An 18,161-nucleotide genomic window follows, 5' to 3' on the forward strand; every position below is an offset into this window, starting at 1 on the left:
TGATTATAGGCAAAAGTCTTAATCTTTCTGGGTTTGTTTCCTATCAGTAAAGTGATTTGACAACTTCAACTCAAATGATTGATATGAGGACTAACTGGGGAGAGTACACTGGCCTGCAGTGGCCACTTAGTGTTAACTGTTACCATTAACATCTCCTGCTTGTGCAGCCCAGCATTGTGAAAAGAATACTGGATTAATAGGACAGGAGACCCAGAATTTGGTCTAGCCTCTCACTTTTATGTGGCTACATGAACTTGGGACAGTCAGTTGACCCCAGTCCACAGAGTACAAAATATAGAATTAAGTATTTGGTCCAACCTCCTCATTTGATGAATGACATTGGACTGCGAGAGAGGAAGAGGTTCACCTAGAGTCCACAGGGAGTTAATGCCCAGCAAGGATCAGCCAGTACTCGCTCTCTTGACTTCTAGCCCAGAGTTCTTTCCATCGTTACTTTGGGGACCAAAGATCCTGCCAAGTGTCCCCAACTTTGCTGAAGACCTGAGGACTTTGCGGTTGGCAGGCACATGGTTCCTAACAAGCTGTCTTTGGGTTGTGGCCATCCCAGAAGCAGCAGCCAGTGCATTCTAATATGTCACGGCTGGTATAAGTGTTGGAAGTAGAGTGATACCTTTAAGAAGTTACTGGGTGGAAGCCACTACCATTTTGCGGGGCCCAGAAAAACTCATTCCAGACCAACAGGACAAACTTGGGCAGGTTCTCACAGCTCAATGGCTTAGTGATTGACCACATGTCTTCTTTCCCTTGTATCCTGCCTGAGAAACTCACAGTGACCATGTCTCTACCTTAAGCTGTGGATGTCTCCTTGAGAGCTCTTACTGTAGGCTCTTGCCACCCATTTCCTCCTCTGCTCTGACTCTCACTCAGATCCTGGGAGTATAGGTTGACCGTATTCTCCACTTTTACATATATGGCTTGATCCACAAGGTACTCTTTCTGTTCTGCACCCTGCCCACAACAGACACTCAACAAAGCCAGTCCCTCTGCTCATTATTCTAAATACATCCCAGGCTTCTGGGTCTGAATCATTGCATATATTATGTCTCTCCATGGATTCTTGCTGAATCCTCTCAGATTAAGTATTAGATTTCTGCGAAGCCAACAATGATCCTCCTACTCAGAAGTGGTCTTCTTTCCTTGGAACTTTCAAAGCACATACTGACTATAACTGATGGTTTCCACATGTCAAGAGAGGTCCTCTTTCTCTTAAGAAACTCCTCAAGAACCATATAATGACAGCTTTTTATTCCTCAAAGCATTTAGCAGAGTTCCATACCCATTGTAGCAGCTCAGTTAGACCTGCTTGAACAGATGTTGACTGGTTAGCTGGGATGCCTACCAGGGACTCCAGCCTTAATAAAAAGGTTTTTCCTTCACAATGAAAAAATACTTTCTCCATGGGTATCATTGTGAGACTGTGATAAGTCAGTTATAGCCATTCAAAGGCTCCTTGAAGTTTTGGCAATGCCCAATCGTGTTGAGAATTCTACTTTTTAGAAATCTGGAGTGACACATTTTTTAAATTAACATTAATTAAAATAAGTTTTGCTCTTCTTTTTCTGTTGGTAGAAACTGACCACCCAACATGGGCAAGCAAAACAAGCTAACATACTCTAAAAATGCAAGTAGAAGTTTAAGGACATAAAAGGCATGATGAGTAATGGAGTTCTGAAACTTTCATTCACTCACCCACTCATTCACTCAGTAAGCAAAAAGGTTGTTGCTCAGTTGCTCAGTCGTGTCCAACTCTTTGAGACCCCATGGACTGCAGCATGCCAGGCTTCCCAGTATCTCCTGGAGTTTGCTCAAATTCATGTCCATTGAGTTGATGATGCCAACAGGATAAAGCAAATAGGAAACAGTTGTATTATTCTATTCATGCAGAGTTCTGTGCAGAGATCTATGTAGCCTTCTGCTAGAGCCCTGTGCTTCTGAAATTGTTTGCTAAAATAATGGTCAGAAGTAGTTTGTGTTCACCAAGTTAAGCTCAGTTTTTCCCTAAGATCAAATACTCTGTGACAAATTTTATTACCAAATTCGGGAAAAAAATGAGAAGAATGCAAAGATTAATCCTTGGAAGCCCTTGAATAAGCCTTTCCTCCTCCATTTTGTCTGCTTTTTAAGTTTTGTATTCAGAGAATAATAGGTGAGGCCTTCTGTGGATAATTAAAACACATGTAAATTGAAATTCTCAGGTCAGTAATTAAATTGAGGAGCTCACTGGGTAATGTTTACTTTTTAGCTCCCAGATTATGTGTTCAGTTTCTCTTTAAGCTGCACTTTTCTTTTCCTTCCTTTCTTTTTTCAATCTCAGAGATTAAAGCAGCCTGAATTTTACACTAACATCTTATGAAAGCCACAGTGGTTTCAGTAAACAATGTGCTTTGATGTCTCCAACTTGAAATTCATATTTTGAGAGCCCTGATATATCTAATAGTATTTGGAATAAGATTTTAAGTCCCTAAGCTGGGGCCATTTGCAGAGACACATGCCCAGGAAAACTGGATGTTAGGATTCATCTCGCATCTTATCACTGCCTTACAACAAAACGCTTCCATTCTTCTCTGGGATGTTTGTGTGCTGTACGTGTCACACTGGTAATGTGTCCACACTTTTTGCCCGCTGTTCACAAAATTAAGAACTGTTAACCTTGGCTTGAGGCTTTGAGTGATTTATTTGGGTGGGGGAGTGGATAGTTAAGAAAAAGTTAAAGAAAAAAAGACTTTCCATGAATATATCATTTTCTGTAAAACTGTGGAACCATTTGAAGAGTCCTCTTTTGACTGTGAGAAATACCATTGTTAGGGATTTATGTCTTTAGGCTGAAATCTGTTGGTCCCATTAGTCTGTTTTTGGGTGCAGGTGCTGTGGCACCATTTTAAAAATATCTTGGCCCTTTAACCATATTCACAGGCTTCTGGGCAGTGAGAAGCTCCAATAAATATTAAAATATAAAAATAGATCTCAAGAATGACGTTTCCGTTAGAACCTCAAGACAAAGTTCCCTCTGTTCTTGCCTTGGAATCCCTTAGATCATACAGGCCATATGCCTCCAGCAGGGTCTCAGGAGCTCTTGTTTCTCTGGCGGTCACCTGTGTCTGTGATGTCATGAGTGGTTACCATGGAGGTAATTGTCATGATGTGGGAGATGTGTGAATTCAGGTGTGGAGAAATTCAGCAGCGAGAGATAGGTCTTTGAGAAAAAGACGCAAATCCCCTTTCATTCCAACTTCTTAGTAACAAAAGAATTGAAGGAGGAAAAAAAGTGGGGGGAGGAGATGTAAATATAATAACTGAAAATTATCATATTTTGAACAGCATGCTTTTTAGGCTTTGCATGGCATATTGAAAAGTTTTCTGTTTATTTATTTAATTATATTTTTCTCACAGAGTATGGTGTTAAAAATAACTTTCGTGTTCTTTCTTGGAGAAAAAAATGGCTTGTGATAGCAGACGAGAATATTATATTATGCAGTCCAAGTTCAACAGAGAAATCTTTTGAATGATATACCAGGAAGCTCAAAGGTGATATGTTTTTGCCCAATTGGGAGAAAAAAGAAAGACTGCTGCAATCTGCAAAACACTACAAGAGAGAGCCAATCTAACAATGCAGCCAGACTGGCTTGCTGCTGGCATTTGACAAGCTAGGAAAATGAGACTGCAGAAATCCACAGGGAATGATTTTCCCTTCCTGTTAATGAACAACCGTACATATCTTTCTTGGAATGAGGGGTGGTAGGGATGAGGACAGGGGTGCTGCTGAGCAAGCGTTTTCAGGAAATGATCCAGAAACCCCTGCCTCGGGTTCGGGATAATCAATGTCATCACTGCTTGTTCCGAAGCTCTGTCTTTTCTGGGAAAGGACCTGGCAGGGCTGGCAGACTCAGGTAGTCAGTGTGGTGGCTGGTGAAAGACGGACCCTGTTGAGGCAAGTGCCGGGAGGCTGGGCACCCTCAAGCTTTGGATTCTGAGGAAGTGGCTTGAGTTCCAGTCCTAGATTTGCCTCTGTGAATTTTCTCTGACTTTCATCAAAGCCCTTAACTGCTCTGTCTCCTCATCCTATTAATTACATGAGACTTGTGAAAATGAATGTATTGGTATAAAATATCTATTTTTAGGCATGATACAAATGTAAGGGATGAGACTTTGTTATTTGAGGTTCCATGTCAGCACAGGACTTCCCAGGTGACTCAGTGGTAAAGAATTTGCCTGCCAATGCAGGTGACACAGGAGACATAGGTTCAGTTCCTGGGTTTGGAAGATCCCCTAGAGAAGGAAATGGCTACCCAATCCAGTATCCCTTCCTAAGAAATTTCATGGATAGAGGAGCCTGGTGAGCTACAGTCCACAGGGTCCCAAAGAGTGGACATGACTTAGCGACTGAACACACACCATGTCAGCACAAAGATATTTAGTTGTTTTCCTTGTCTAGCATCATCCTTCATAGACCTACAGATGCCAGAGGGTTCTTTGGTGATCACTAATCCTGAAACCCCACTCTCCATGGCATTGCTTTGGGGAGAAAAAGATGTAATAGGATTCTCCAGAGAAACAGAACCAATAGGATCTCTGTCTCTCTCACACTCTCTCTCTTTTTCTCTTCAATTTTCTATGATCTATTTGTCCATCTATTTTTCTATCTAAAATGAGATTTATTATGAGAAATTGGCTCATGTTATTATGGAGGCTGAGACGTCTCATGATTTTCTGTCTGCAAGCTGGAGACCCAGAAAAGCCAGTGGTATAATTCAGTGTGAGTCTGAAGGCCTGAGAACCAGAGGAGCTGATGATTTAAATCTCAGTCTGAAAGCAGGAGAAGAGATGTGCTAGCTTAAGTAGTGAGGCAGGAGAAAGGGAGCGGATTTCTCCTCCTTCCACCTCTTGCTCTATTCATACACTCGATGAATGGGATGATGTTTACCTGCTTTGAGGAGGGCAACCTACTTTACTGAGTTCACTGATTCTAGTGCTAATCACATCTGGAGATATCCTCACAGACACCCAGAAGTAACTTTTAATCTGGGCAACCCTGAGGACCATGCAAGTTGATGTGAAATTAACCATCACAGAGTGATGTCTCTAGGCAATGCTCAGTTACTACAGGGTCAAGTATAAACTCCTTAGCTTGGTGTTTGGTGTCTCTGTCCCCAAGGTGTTGCTGGACCATTAGTGGGGAAAACATGTAAAGGAGTGGCCACAAAGTGATACAAGGAGCCGTATAGCAGCAGGAGTGAGTACAGAGGCCTGAGGGGTCACTATGAACCAGCGGAGACCTGCTCTCCTGGTGTGGGGGCAGGCACAGCTGGAGCAACTGGAGGGAGAAGGTGACTGTGAGTAGTGACATAACACAATCTCATTCATGTTCACATTTTCTATTACAATCTGGGTGCAGATGGCTCTGGAAACGTACATCTCCAGCCCAGACCCATCTATCATTTGTCTTTCCATGGGGAGGCCTCAAGGGCTCCCGAAACCCATTATGTCCTCAACTGACCTCAGGATCTTTTTACCCAATTTGGTCACCTTCCCATGTTCCGTCGTTCCAGATGGCACTGCCCATCCATCTGGTTGGCTATACTCAGGTTCGGTAAATTTATTTTCTCGGCTCACTCACCACTCCCAGCTCCCAGTCCAAGTTTACATCCGTATCACTTGCCTGAGAGGGATGCAATTCCCTCCTCACTGGGTCCGCACACCCACTCTGTGCCCCCATCCCCTTCTCTCCACAGCAGCTGGAGTGAGCATTTCGAAAGGCAAATCTGATTATGTCCCACGCTCCCTAACTCCCCTCCTCCCCTGCATAAAACCTCTTAATGCTGTCTCATTTCTCTCAGGATAAAGGCCCATATCCTCAGTAGAGCCTCTAAGACCCCTCATAAACTGACCCCTGGCGACTTCCCTGCTGCACCTTGGACCAGCAACCCCACCCCTGTCCTCAGCAGTACCAGCCTCCTTTCTGCTCCTCAGCAGCCCCAGGCCCAGGCAACTCCCTTGGCAGGAATCCACTCTTCTGTTGCTGCTGCCGCTCCCACCCGCTTTGCCTAAGTTGTCCCTTCTCATTTTTCAGATATCACTCAAATATCACTCCTTCAGGGGAACCTTCTCTGATCCCCCAGACTACTTCAGCCCTTCCACCGTGTATATTTCTGAACACATTTCCTTATCAAATATCAGTTTGTAACCATACATGTACTTTTGTGGTCATTTGATACATGTCTGTTTTCCCTGGAAGGTTGTAAGCTCTGGGATGCCTGGCTGGGTTTGCTCTCTGCCACAGTGCTGATACCCAGTGCACTGCCTTACAACTTCTGTTAATCATGCATTGGATGAGTGAATGCACGATGGTTGTTCATGAATGGAGGGCCACCCCATGGGAAGAAGTAGCCAGAGGTGAAACTGGGTCAGGATATTGTCGCCTAGGCACGGGGGTGCTGAGCAGCCTGGGACACAAGGATATGACAGCCCAAGAGCTGTGTATTAGAGGAGTAGCTCTGAGGGGGGATGTAGCATAGAGGCAGAAGATCTTAGAACCAGGGCAACACTTTTGGAAGCATCTGCTGAAGATGCCCTGCCCTGGGGCTGTGAGAGGAAAAATGGAGTGGAGGGGACAAACGCTTTTACTATTTCCCATTTCTGTTTTCCCCCTAAGGATGGAAACAGTGGATCAAGGGGTTTTACATGGTTTAACATTTTTAATCTGTCTGACCCCAAGGTCACTGATGTGGGGAAGAATGAGAGGGTTTTGAAACTGTTGGGGTAGTGGCAGTGTGGTAGAGTCATGAATCTGTGGGTCTTTCTCCTTTCCCAGGCAATTGTGGCCTGTGCAAGGTTAAGAGGAGTGGATACTCTTAGACTTGCTGCCCTGAGCTGATGCTGAATTGGTGTGTGAAGGGTGCAAAATCTAGGGAACCTCCTTTGGGGCTAAACATATCTGATCCCCGCCTTCCAGTCCTGATCTGAGAAGTCTATCAATGGAGGCCTGGCTTAACTGAGATTCTGGGTGTCTTAAAATGAAGGGTATTTTGAAATGGGTGAATTATGGAGGACAGAGTGGTCTTGGGACCACCAGGTCAGACCTGGGCTTGGGGCCACACCTCTTATTTGCTTATACTTTTCTTTCTTTTTTTGTTTGGCTGCACTGTGCAGCTTTCAGGATCTTAGTTCCCTGACCAGGGATTAAACCTGGGCCCCCAGCATTGGAAGCATAGAGTCCTAACCACTGGACCACCAGGGAAAGTAAAGTGAAAGTGTTAGTTGCTCAGTTGTGTCTGACTCTTTGCAACCCCATGGACTGTAGGCTACTAGGCTCCTCTTTCCATGGAACTCTCCAGGGAAGAATACTGAAGTGGTAGCCATTCCCTTCTCTAGGCAGATTCTTTACCATCAGAGCCACCAGGGAAGCCCCTGCTTATTATTTTTTGTGGTTCCTGTAGACCTGAATCACAACAACAGCACTAGGATTTTGTGGATTGTTCTACTGCTCTGTCACTGTTAGATAGAATACAAAACTAGATTATGCCACTAAGTTTTTAATTTTTAAAAATTTATGCCACTAAATTAAAAAAATTTTTTTTCCAACTTATTTGGCTGTGTCAGGTCTTAGATCTTCACTGTGTCATGCAGATCTTTCATTGTGGCATATGGACTCTTAACTGTGGCTCGTGGGCATGTGGGATCTTAGTTCCCCTACCAGAGATTGAGCCCATGTCCCCTGCATTGCAAGATGGATTCTTAATCACTGGACCACCAGGGAAATCCTTATGCCAAGAAATTTTAACTTTTTATAAATGTTTTTTGTGGATCTAGCATTGCCTTTTACAGTGTGACCAATATATTAATAATAACACTGTTGTCTTAATAGTGTTCTTGGCTAATGTGTCATTTGATATTTTTTAACTACAAGCAGGGTTGCAACATTTGGTTGTACCAGTTTTGCATTGCCCAGTTCTGACTGGTGCCACTCCTATAGACCCCCACAGGATGGCATCCCCTGGAGGCGTGCATGGTAGCAAAGCTGACTGTGAAGCATGCAAGGCAGGCACTTGCCTTATTTTGCAGCTCAGAATGGTGACATGCCTTGTTAGTGTCACGTGACAAGTAAGTGTTGGTGCTGCAGCTAGGGCTCAGCTTCTGCATCTAAATCCAGTCTTAATTTGGCCATGCCTTGTGGCCTCTTGACTGATCTGTGTTTGAGTAAATGAGTGAATGGGGAGTGATAAAGACTCCACCCAGGAGCCAAATGAGCACACAAAGTCCATGACTTGTTCTGAAGGTCCAGAGACCTGCCATCAGCAGAACCAGCTGCCCTAACCTCAGTCCATCTGCCTGGACCTCAACCATTTCCATGTGGACTTTGCCCACATGGTGGGCCCCAGATGACGTGACCTTGGGTGTCTTTCTGATTCCTTTCCTGAACCCCTTGCCTTTTCCTGGAACACAAGGCCACCCCTCCCCTGCCTGTGCTCATCTCTCAGGGCCTTTCTTCCAGTTGCCACTAGATTGTCCTCTCCCTTAAGGCATTCATTAGTAAAATGGAAGATTATAATTTCAAGGGAGGTGTAAAAAGATAAAACAGCCTTTCAAACACAAAGGAATTACTCTATTAGGGTGGAATTCCCGGCCAGCTGGGAGAGTCATGAACCTCTCTTTTACAAGGCAAAGCAGAAATGCCGATGAGGAAACTGAGAAACCACATAATACAGTTGAGGCAACTGAGGACTCAAGACTTAGTGGCTTGGCTGAGGCTAGAACCCAGAGGTTTTTCCATGCTACCCTGTTTGCTTGAGCCATTTTAAGTTGGGGTCTATTCCTCACACCTTTTACACCTTACATGACTGAGGGCAGCCCTGCTTTCAGACCATCTCTGCCCCTTCAGTGTTTGGGGGACCAGTGTTGAGGGAATAGGGAGCTTGGTCAGCAGTGTCCTGGACTCTGGCATGACCCGAGGATCTAGGCTTTTAAATGCCATTATGAAATGCAGTCTGTCTAGAGCTCAGTGCCTCTTCCCATCAGACTAATGCAGCTGTGGTGAAGGGTGGGGTGGCGACTGGCTGCCTGGCAATCTCCCCTGGAGCCCAGGAGAGGGATTACCCTCACTCAGGCAGCCTCATCACCGTAATAAAAATGGGAGTTATGTTTATCGACTCATCAAGACTGCCCATTTAGACGATTACCCCATTTCCAATCCTATTTCTAAAGAAAAGAGGATTGCCAGACACTTCCTCCCACCCCCACCCCTGGCCAGACCAGTGTTTGTGGGTGATTTTGTGGGGGGACGTGTTGAAGGTAGGTACACAGCAGGCCGAGAGCTTTGCCCTCTTTGTCTTTCAGAGCTGGCAAGCCCCAGCGGGATGGCCAACCCCCGAGAGATAGGAGAGCGGGAGAAACAGCCTGGCAGAGGCCCGGAGATGCCGGCTGGCATCAGTGATTTCCTGCAGGAGATTCTGCCGGCCGAGTGCACATCACCCTTCTCTCGCCCCTCCATCTTCTCCCATGTGCTGTTCAAATAGACTAAAGCAACCCTGGGTCATGCTCATCCAAACAGTTGTTTAACCTCATCTGTGGCACCCAGGTAGGAGGCAGGATCATCCATTTGGAACAAGATGGGGAGGAGATGAGATAGATCCCTGAGCACCTGGATTCTGCATTACAGAGCTTCTCTTTCCACACAGAGGAGCCTTTTGGGCCCTTGCTCAGAGATCATTGACTCTTACTTAACACACAGCTGTAATTAGCTTGGTAAAGTACTTTCTGGCACCTAAGCATATTGTTAGTGGAAGTAAAAGGTGGGGGAAAGACTATTACAGGCTGGAGTCAACTCTTAAGAGCTAGACAGAGGAGATGGGGTCTGTGGGGACGGCAGTGGCTGGGTTTCCTGCTCAAAGGGGGACGCTGGGCAACTGGCCCTGTAGGTCCTTTCCACCTTGTCAGTTCATGTCTCTGAATCTGGTTTAGCTGTGGTAGTGAGGGGCAGAGGAGGTGACGGTGACTCCAGTGGGGAGCTGGTATCCATCTGGAAAAGTGGGCTTGTATTTTGGGGAACTCTGAGTTTTGGTGCACAAAAGTAGTCACCCGCTTTTGCCGGTGATACTTGTCCCTCATGGTTATGATCTGCTTACCTATCTGTTACCCTGATCCCCAAGCATCCCTAGCATCCCACACAGTGCCTGTTGGAACTTAATAAATAATTGTTGAATAAGTGAGTGGTTATTCCAGACAATCCAGATAAAGCCTCTTAGCACAGTGCTCACCTTGTAAACACTAGATATCAGTAAATGCCTGCCTGCCTATTTCAACATAGAGAAAATAATCTTTCCTAGATCTGAGCAGCTACATTAAGTCTGTGCTTGCCTGACATCCCCACCACACACCCCTCCCTGGAGATGAGATTCTGGAGCAGTGGTCTCTGAGGATTCTCCAAGAGCCAGACGCCTGCGTCAGAGCATTGAGGGGGCCACTTAATGACAGAGATGTTGGGCTAAGTAGGCTACTCTCGGTCAATTGAAAATTAAAAAGGCATCCTTCTCCCAATGGAGAAACTTCAAATTATGAACCCCTTGGCCCAAATTTCCATAATCAGACCCCCTGGTCCTTTGTTAGTGAGAGGACCCCACCTCACTCTCTTTTTGTGGCCCCACACAGCACATATGTAAATATGTTTACACCTTGTGTTGCTTGTCCTTGATGGCTAGTATACTGGTGTGTTTCTGTGTATGTTAATTTTTTCTTTTCACTTATCCAGTGTATTTGTGGCCCACCCCCCACCTTGCTGAGACCCTCAGAAAGGAGACATCTTGTACAGTGGTCCCAGGAGTCTCTGATCAGGCACAGGACTCATCACAATGTCTGTCATTTAATATCTCCTTGGCACCAGATGCTCCACCTACCTCACCTCTAATCCTCTCAATAATCCCACAAGTTAAGAATTATTACTCCCATATTATATATAAGGAAAGTAAAATTTGAGGTGCTTTAAAAAATTTCCCCAAGTTTGTTTGTAATAGAACCAGGCTTGGAGCTAAAGAGTGTGGACTTCAGAGTCTGAGCTCTGTTCCCTGGGGCTGGCTGCCCCTCCATGGCTCAGAAGTTTCTGAAGATACAGTCAGCATCTCCCAAAGGCTTGTGCTCATCAGACTGGTTCTCAGGTCTCCTCCTCCCTGTGTTTCCCCAGGTCCATGCTCTACAGCGTGCCTGTAACAGTCTATGTCTGCACACCTGCAAGGGCCTCCTTCACAGATTCTTGGTCTCAGATAACCCACTGCAGCTAGGTCTCTCCCATTTGCTATTGCCCAGCTCAGAACTCACAAGAATGCCCATCTTCAGCTTTATATACTTTTTGGTCTGCTTCTAAGACTTTCTATTCTATTCCTTTCCCATATCTCACTTCATCTGAATTAACTACAGTCATCTGCATGACCACAATGAAGGCCATCCACATTTCCACACCACTGTGGTGAATCTGTCCTTGGAGACCCCAAGCCTTCTCCCCACGCCTCAGATTCTCCCTTTGCTTTCAGATCCTGGGATAGGTTCCCTCTGAAAGGTATACTGACTGCTCACCTACCTCTCCTGAGCTCTCCACAGCACCGGGGTGCAAGGTATAAATTAGTACCCAATGCCCTTCTGACTTGTGAGTGATTATAAGGGTTCCTTCTCATTTCCAATCCAGTTTCCCCATCTGAACTACAGTCTCCTTAGGAATGAAAACCTCTTTATTAAAATTTGTTGAGGTATAACATAAGGAGATCCAACCAGTCCATTCTGAAGGAGATCAGCCCTGGGATTTCTTTGGAAGAAATGATGCTGAAGCTGAGACTCCAGTACTTTGGCCACCTGATGCGAAGAGTTGACTCATTGGAAAAGACTTTGATGCTGGGAGGGATTGGGGGCAGGAGGAGAAGGGGACGACAGAGGATGAGATGGCTGGATGGCATCACAGACTCGATGGACATGAGTCTGGGTGAACTCCGGGAGTTGGTGATGGACAGGGAGGCCTGGCGTGCTGCGATTCATGGGGTCACAAAGAGTCGGACACGACTGAGCAACTGAACTGAACTGAACTGAATATATATTATAAAATCCATCTGCTTGAAACTTTTCAGTAAGTTTTGACAAATGTACATACCCATGTAACTTAACCATCACCACAGCCAAGGTGGAGAGCATTTCCAACACCCCAAAAGTCCTTCTGTGCCACTACGCAGTCTCTCCACCCCCTGACCCAGGTACCCACTTATTATTACAGGTTGGTTTTGCCTGTTTTTGAACTCCACATAAATTTAGTCACAAAGAGTGTATTCTTTTGTGGGTTTTTTTTTTGCTCAGCACAGTGTTTTAGAGATTTTTCCATATTGTGTGTATCAAGAGTTCATGACTTTTTGATGCTGATTAATATTCCACTGTATAGCTATACCACAACTTGTTTATAATTTCACATGTTGATTGATATTGGGATTGTTTCCAATTTTTGGCTGTTGTGAATATAGCAGCTATAAGTGTTCATGCACAAGTTTTAGTGTGGACATGTTTTTATTCTCTTGGGTGTATACCTGGGAGTGAAATTTCTAGGTCATCTAGTAAGTGCATGTTTAATTTTATTTTGAAACTGATAAATTATTTCCCAAAGTGATTACTCTATTTTACATGCCTACCAGTAGTATGAAAGTTCCAGTTGCTCCACAACCTCACCAAATACTTGGCATTGTCAGCCATTTAAATTTTAATGACTATGTAGTCACATCTCATTATAGTTACAATTTGAATTTTCCTGATGATTTAAGATTTGAATACACTTTCATCTGCTTATTGATCATTCACATTTTTTGTGAAGTATCTATTGAAATTTTTACCTTTTAAAAATGTTTGATTGTCTTTTTAATTGTGAAGTTTTGAGGGCTCTTTCTATATTTTTATCTAAGTCCTATCAGGTTTATGTATTGTAAATATTTGCTTGCAGACTGTGGCTTGCTTTTCACTTTATTTTTACTAATTTTTATTGGAGTATAGTTGCTTTACAATGTTGTGTTAGTTTCTGCTGTACAGCAAAGTAAATCAGCTCTACATATATATATATATATATATATATATATATATATCCCCTCTTTTTGGATTTCCTTCCCATTTAGGTCACCACAGAGCATCAAGTACAGTTCCTGTGCTATATAGTAGGTTCTCATTAATCATCTATTTTATACATAATAGTCGGAGAAGGCAATGGCACCCCACTCCAGTACTCTTGCCTGGAAAATCCCATGGATGGAAGGGCCTGGTAGGCTGCAGTCCATGGGGTTGCAAGGAGTCAGACACGACTGAGCAACTTCACTTTATTTTTTCACTTTCATGCAGTGGAGAAGGAAATGGCAACCCACTCCAGTGTTCTTGCCTGGAGAATCCCAGGGATGGGGGAGCCTGGTGGGCTGCCGTCTACGGGGTCGCACAGGGTCGGACACGACTTAAGTGACTTAGCATAGCATACATAATAGTGTATGTAGATCAATCCCAATCTCCCAGTTCATTTCACCCCTTTCCCTGATTGGTGTTCATATATTCGTTCTCTGTATCTGTGTCTCTATTTCTGCCTTGCAGATGTGTTCATCTGTATCATTTTTCTAGATTACACGTATAAATGACATTACATGATGTTTGTTTTTCTCTTTCTGACTTACTTTTCTCTGTATGACAATCTCTAGGTACATCCACATTGGCTAATATTCCAATGTATATATGTACCACATCTTCTTTATCCATTCCTCTGCTGACGGATACTTAGGTTGCATGTCCTGGTTATTATAAATTGTGCTGCAATGAACATTGGGTGTGTGTATCTTTTTGAGTTATGGCTTTCTCCAGGTATATGCCCAGGAATGGGATTGCTGGGTCATGTTGTAGTTCTATGTTTAGATTGTTAAGGAGCATCCATACAGTTCTCCATAGTGGCTGTACCAGTCTACACTTCTACCAATAGCGTAGGAGTGTTCACTTTTCTCCATACCCTCTCAAGCATTTATTGTTTATAGATTTTTTGACGATGGCCATTCTGACCAGTGTGAGGTGATACCTCATTATAGTTTTGATCTGCATTTCTCTAGTAATTAGTAATGTTTAGCATCATTTCATGTGTTTGTTGGTTAAGGTTAGGGTTGCACATGTTGTTCACTGTCTAAAGAAGTGTTTCATTCATTTTGCTCAGTATTATAAAGATGTATATTGCCATGGCTACTTGGCACCAGTTATTCCATCATGATCAAAAGCAGAGTTCTAGGAGCCACTTATAAATTTCTTTGGTTATCACAGAGTTAATAAGTGCTGAACACAAAACAGAGTTAGAGAAATTCTATGGGTCTGTCTATCTGGGAAGTTTTGCTGGTGTTTAAGGCCAGAAAATGATATTGGGACAGGGTTTCCTGAAGATTCAAAGCACCTGGTAAAGTCCAAAGCCCTGGACCTCCTCCTTTGGGAATAGGATGTCATTGCTACAAGGTGTTAGAGACCATGCTTTCTTTCCTCCATGAGCTCCCTGGTCACAGACTCAGTTGTTGTATCTAGGAACCATCATAAAGAGTCACACAAGGCCAAGTTAATGAGGAATGCAGTCACTTGCGACTCTTCAGGACTAAGCAGCAATTATGCAGTCTCTGAATTTATTGTATCTGCAGGTCACAAATGGCTCAGCAGTCCAACCTTTCTAGGTTAGTCAAGGGAGCTTCATAGCTGAGCCATTATATTCATCAGTTCAGTTCAGTTCAGTCACTCAGTCATGTCCGACTCTTTGCAACCCCATGAATCACAGTACGCCAGGCCTCCCTGTCCATCACCAACTCCCGGAGTTCATTCAGACTCACATCCATCGAGTCCGTGATGCCATCCAGCCATCTCATCCTCTGTCGTCCCCTTCTCCTCCTGCCCCCAACCCCTCCCAGCATCAGTCTTTTCCAATAAGTCAACTCTTCGCATGAGGTGGCCAAAGTATTGGAGTTTCAGCTTTAGCATCATTCCCTCCAAAGAACACTCAGGACCGATCTCCTCCAGAATGGACTGGTTGGATCTCCTTGCAGTCCAAGGGACTCTCAAGAGTCTTCTCTAACACCACAGTTCAAAAGCATCAATTTTTCGGCACTCAGCTTTCTTCATAGTCCAACTCTCACATCCATTCATGACCACTGGAAAAACCATAGCCTTGACTAGATGGAACTTTGTTGGCAAAGTAATGTCTCTGCTTTCCAATATGCCATCTAGGTTGGTCATAACTTTTCTTCCAAGGAGTAAGCGTCTTTTAATTTCATGGCTGCAGTCAACTATCTGCAGTGACTTTGGAGCCCAAAAAAATAAAGTCTGACACTGCCATGAAGTGATGGGACCAGATGCCATGATCTTCGTTTTCTGAATGTTGAGCTTTAAGCCAACTTTTCCACTCTCCTCTTTCACTTTGATCAAGAGGCTTTTGAGTTCCTCTTCACTTTCTGCCATAAGGGTGGTCATCTGCATATCTGAGGTTATTGATATTTCTCCCGGCAATCTTGATTCCAGCTTGTGCTTCTTTCAGCCCAGCGTTTCTCATGATGTACTCTGCATATAAGTTAAATAAGCAGGGTGACAATGTACAGCCTTGACGTACTTCTTTTCCTATTTGGAATCAGTCTGTTGTTCCATGTCCAGTTCTAACTGTTGCTTCCTGACCTGCATACAGATTTCTCAAGAGGCAGGTCAAATGGTCTGGTATTCCCATCTCTTTCAGAATTTTCCACAGTTTATTGTGATCCACACAGTCAAAAGCTTTGGCATAGTCAATAAAGCATAAATAGATGTTTTTCTGGAACTCTTTTGCTTTTTCAATGATCCAGAGGATGTTGCCGATTTGATCTCTGGTTCCTCTGCCTTTTCTAAAACCAACTTGAACATCTGGAAGTTCACGGTTTAGGTATTGCTGAAGCCTGGCTTGGAGAATTTTGAGCATTACTTTACTAGCGTGTGAGATGCATGCAATTGTGCAGTAGCTTGAGCATTCTTTGGCATTGCCTTTCTTTGGGATTGGAATGAAAACTGACCTTTTCCAGTCCTGTGGCCACTGCTGAGTTTTCCAAATTTGCTGGCATATTGAATGCAGCACTTTCACAGCATCATCTTTCAGGATTTGAAATAGCTCAACTGGAATTCCATCACCTCTACTAGCTTTGTTCATAGTGATGCTTTCTTTTTTTTTTCTTTTTTCACTGATATTTTATTTATTTTATTTTTCTTTATTTTTTTAATATAAATTTATTTTAATTGGGGGTTAATTACTTTACAATATTGTATTGGTTTCACCATACATCAACATGAATCCACCACAAGTATACACGTGTTCCCCATCCTGAACCCCCCTCCCTCATCCCTCCCCATACCATCCCTCTGGGTCGTCCCAGTGCACCAGCCCCAAGCATCCAGTATCATGCATCGAACCTGGATTGGTGATTCATTTCATATATGATATTATACATGTTTCAATGCCATTCTCCCTAATCATCCCACCCTCTCCCACAGAGTCCAAAAGACTGTTCTATACATCTGTGTCTTTTTTGCTGTCTCACTTACAGGGTTATCATTACCATCTTTCTAAATTCCATATATATGTGTTAGTATACTGTATTGGTGTGTTTCTTTCTGGCTTACTTCATTCTGTATAATAGGCTCCAGTTTTACCACCTCATTAGAACTGATTCAAATGTATTCTTTTTAATGGCTGAGTAATACTCCATTGTGTATATGTACCACAGCTTTCTAAATAGACATTTCTCCAAAAAAGACATACAGATGGCTAACAAACACATGAAAAGATGCTCAACATCACTCATTATCAGAGAAATGCAAATCAGAACCACAATGAGGTACCATTTCACGCCAGTCAGAATGGCTGCTATCCAAAAGTCTACAAGCTGGAGAGGGTGTGGAGAAAAGGGAACCCTCTTACACTGTTGGTGGGAATGCAAACTAGTACAGCCACTATGGAGAACAGTGTGGAGATTCCTTAAAAAACTGGAAATAGAACTGCCTTATGACCCAGCAATCCCACTGCTGGGCATACACACCGAGGAAACCAGAATTGAAAGAGACACGTGTACCCCAATGTTCATCGCAGTACTGTTTATAATAGCCAGGGCATGGAAGCAACCTAGATGTCCATCAGCAGATGAATGGATAAGAAAGCTGTGGTACATATACACAATGGAGGGTTACATGGTGATGCTTTCTAAGGCCCACTTGACTTCACATTCCAGGATGTCTGGCTCTAGGTGAGTGATCACACCATCGTGATTTTCTGGGTCATGAAGATCTTTTTTGTACAGTTCTTCTGTGTATTCCTGCCACCTCTTCTTAATATCTTCTCCTTCTGTTAGGTCCACAGCATTTCTGTCCTTTATTGAGCCCATCTTTGCATGAAATGTTCCCTTGGTATCTCTAATTTTCTTGAAGAGATCTCTAGTCTTTCCCATTCTGTTGTTTTCCTCTATTTCTTTGCATTGATCACTGATTATATTCATAGGAATAAACAAAATATTTTGGGGGATGAAATATTTTATCTGTAAAAGAATAGGGAAAAGGAGGCCTGAGAGGTGGGAGATGACCGTCAAACCCAGGAAGACTTCCAAGCTGAAAATCAAAGAAGAAGGGGCAAGGCGGTACCATCATGATTTCCCTCATCTGCAGGAAAATGGTTCTTCCTGGATCCCAGTACTGCTGTTCTTTGGACTGGAGCCACTGCATCAACATTCCTGGGTCTCCAACTTGCCCATTCACCCTGTGGATCTTAGGACTTGTCAGCATCCAGAATTGTGTACACACACACACACACATACACACATAACCTATTGGTTCTATTTTTCTGGAGAATCCTGCCAAGGGCAGCTTAGGAACCACATGCTGTTTAGTCACTACGTCGTGTCCTACTCTTTGTGACCCCATGGACTATAGCCGGCCAGGCTCCTCTGTCCATGGGATTTCCCAGGCAAGAATACTGGAGTGGGTTGCTAGGAACCACATAGACCTTCCTAATTTTGAATCCCCACTCAGCTATTTATTAGCTGTATGATCTTGGACAAGGAACTTCTTTTCTCCAAGCCCCAGAGTCCTCACCTATAACATGAGGATATTTCAATTAGAATTGT

At 43.7% G+C, this 18,161-nt stretch overlaps 1 protein-coding gene and 1 non-coding gene across 2 annotated transcripts in view; one reads left to right on the forward strand and one right to left on the reverse strand.

Moving 5' to 3' along the window:
- CES5A (carboxylesterase 5A) overlaps nt 1-18,161 on the forward strand; it is a 271,471-nt gene that overhangs the window by 75,594 nt on the left and 177,716 nt on the right. The gene's annotated exons all lie outside the window — the stretch shown is intronic.
- Nucleotides 7,183-7,255, reverse strand: TRNAW-CCA (transfer RNA tryptophan (anticodon CCA)). Its single transcript has one exon. It is a non-coding gene; the product is annotated as a tRNA-Trp (tRNA).

This window comes from Bos javanicus, chromosome 18, assembly GCF_032452875.1.
Source record: "Bos javanicus breed banteng chromosome 18, ARS-OSU_banteng_1.0, whole genome shotgun sequence".
NCBI classification, from domain to species: domain Eukaryota; kingdom Metazoa; phylum Chordata; class Mammalia; order Artiodactyla; family Bovidae; genus Bos; species Bos javanicus.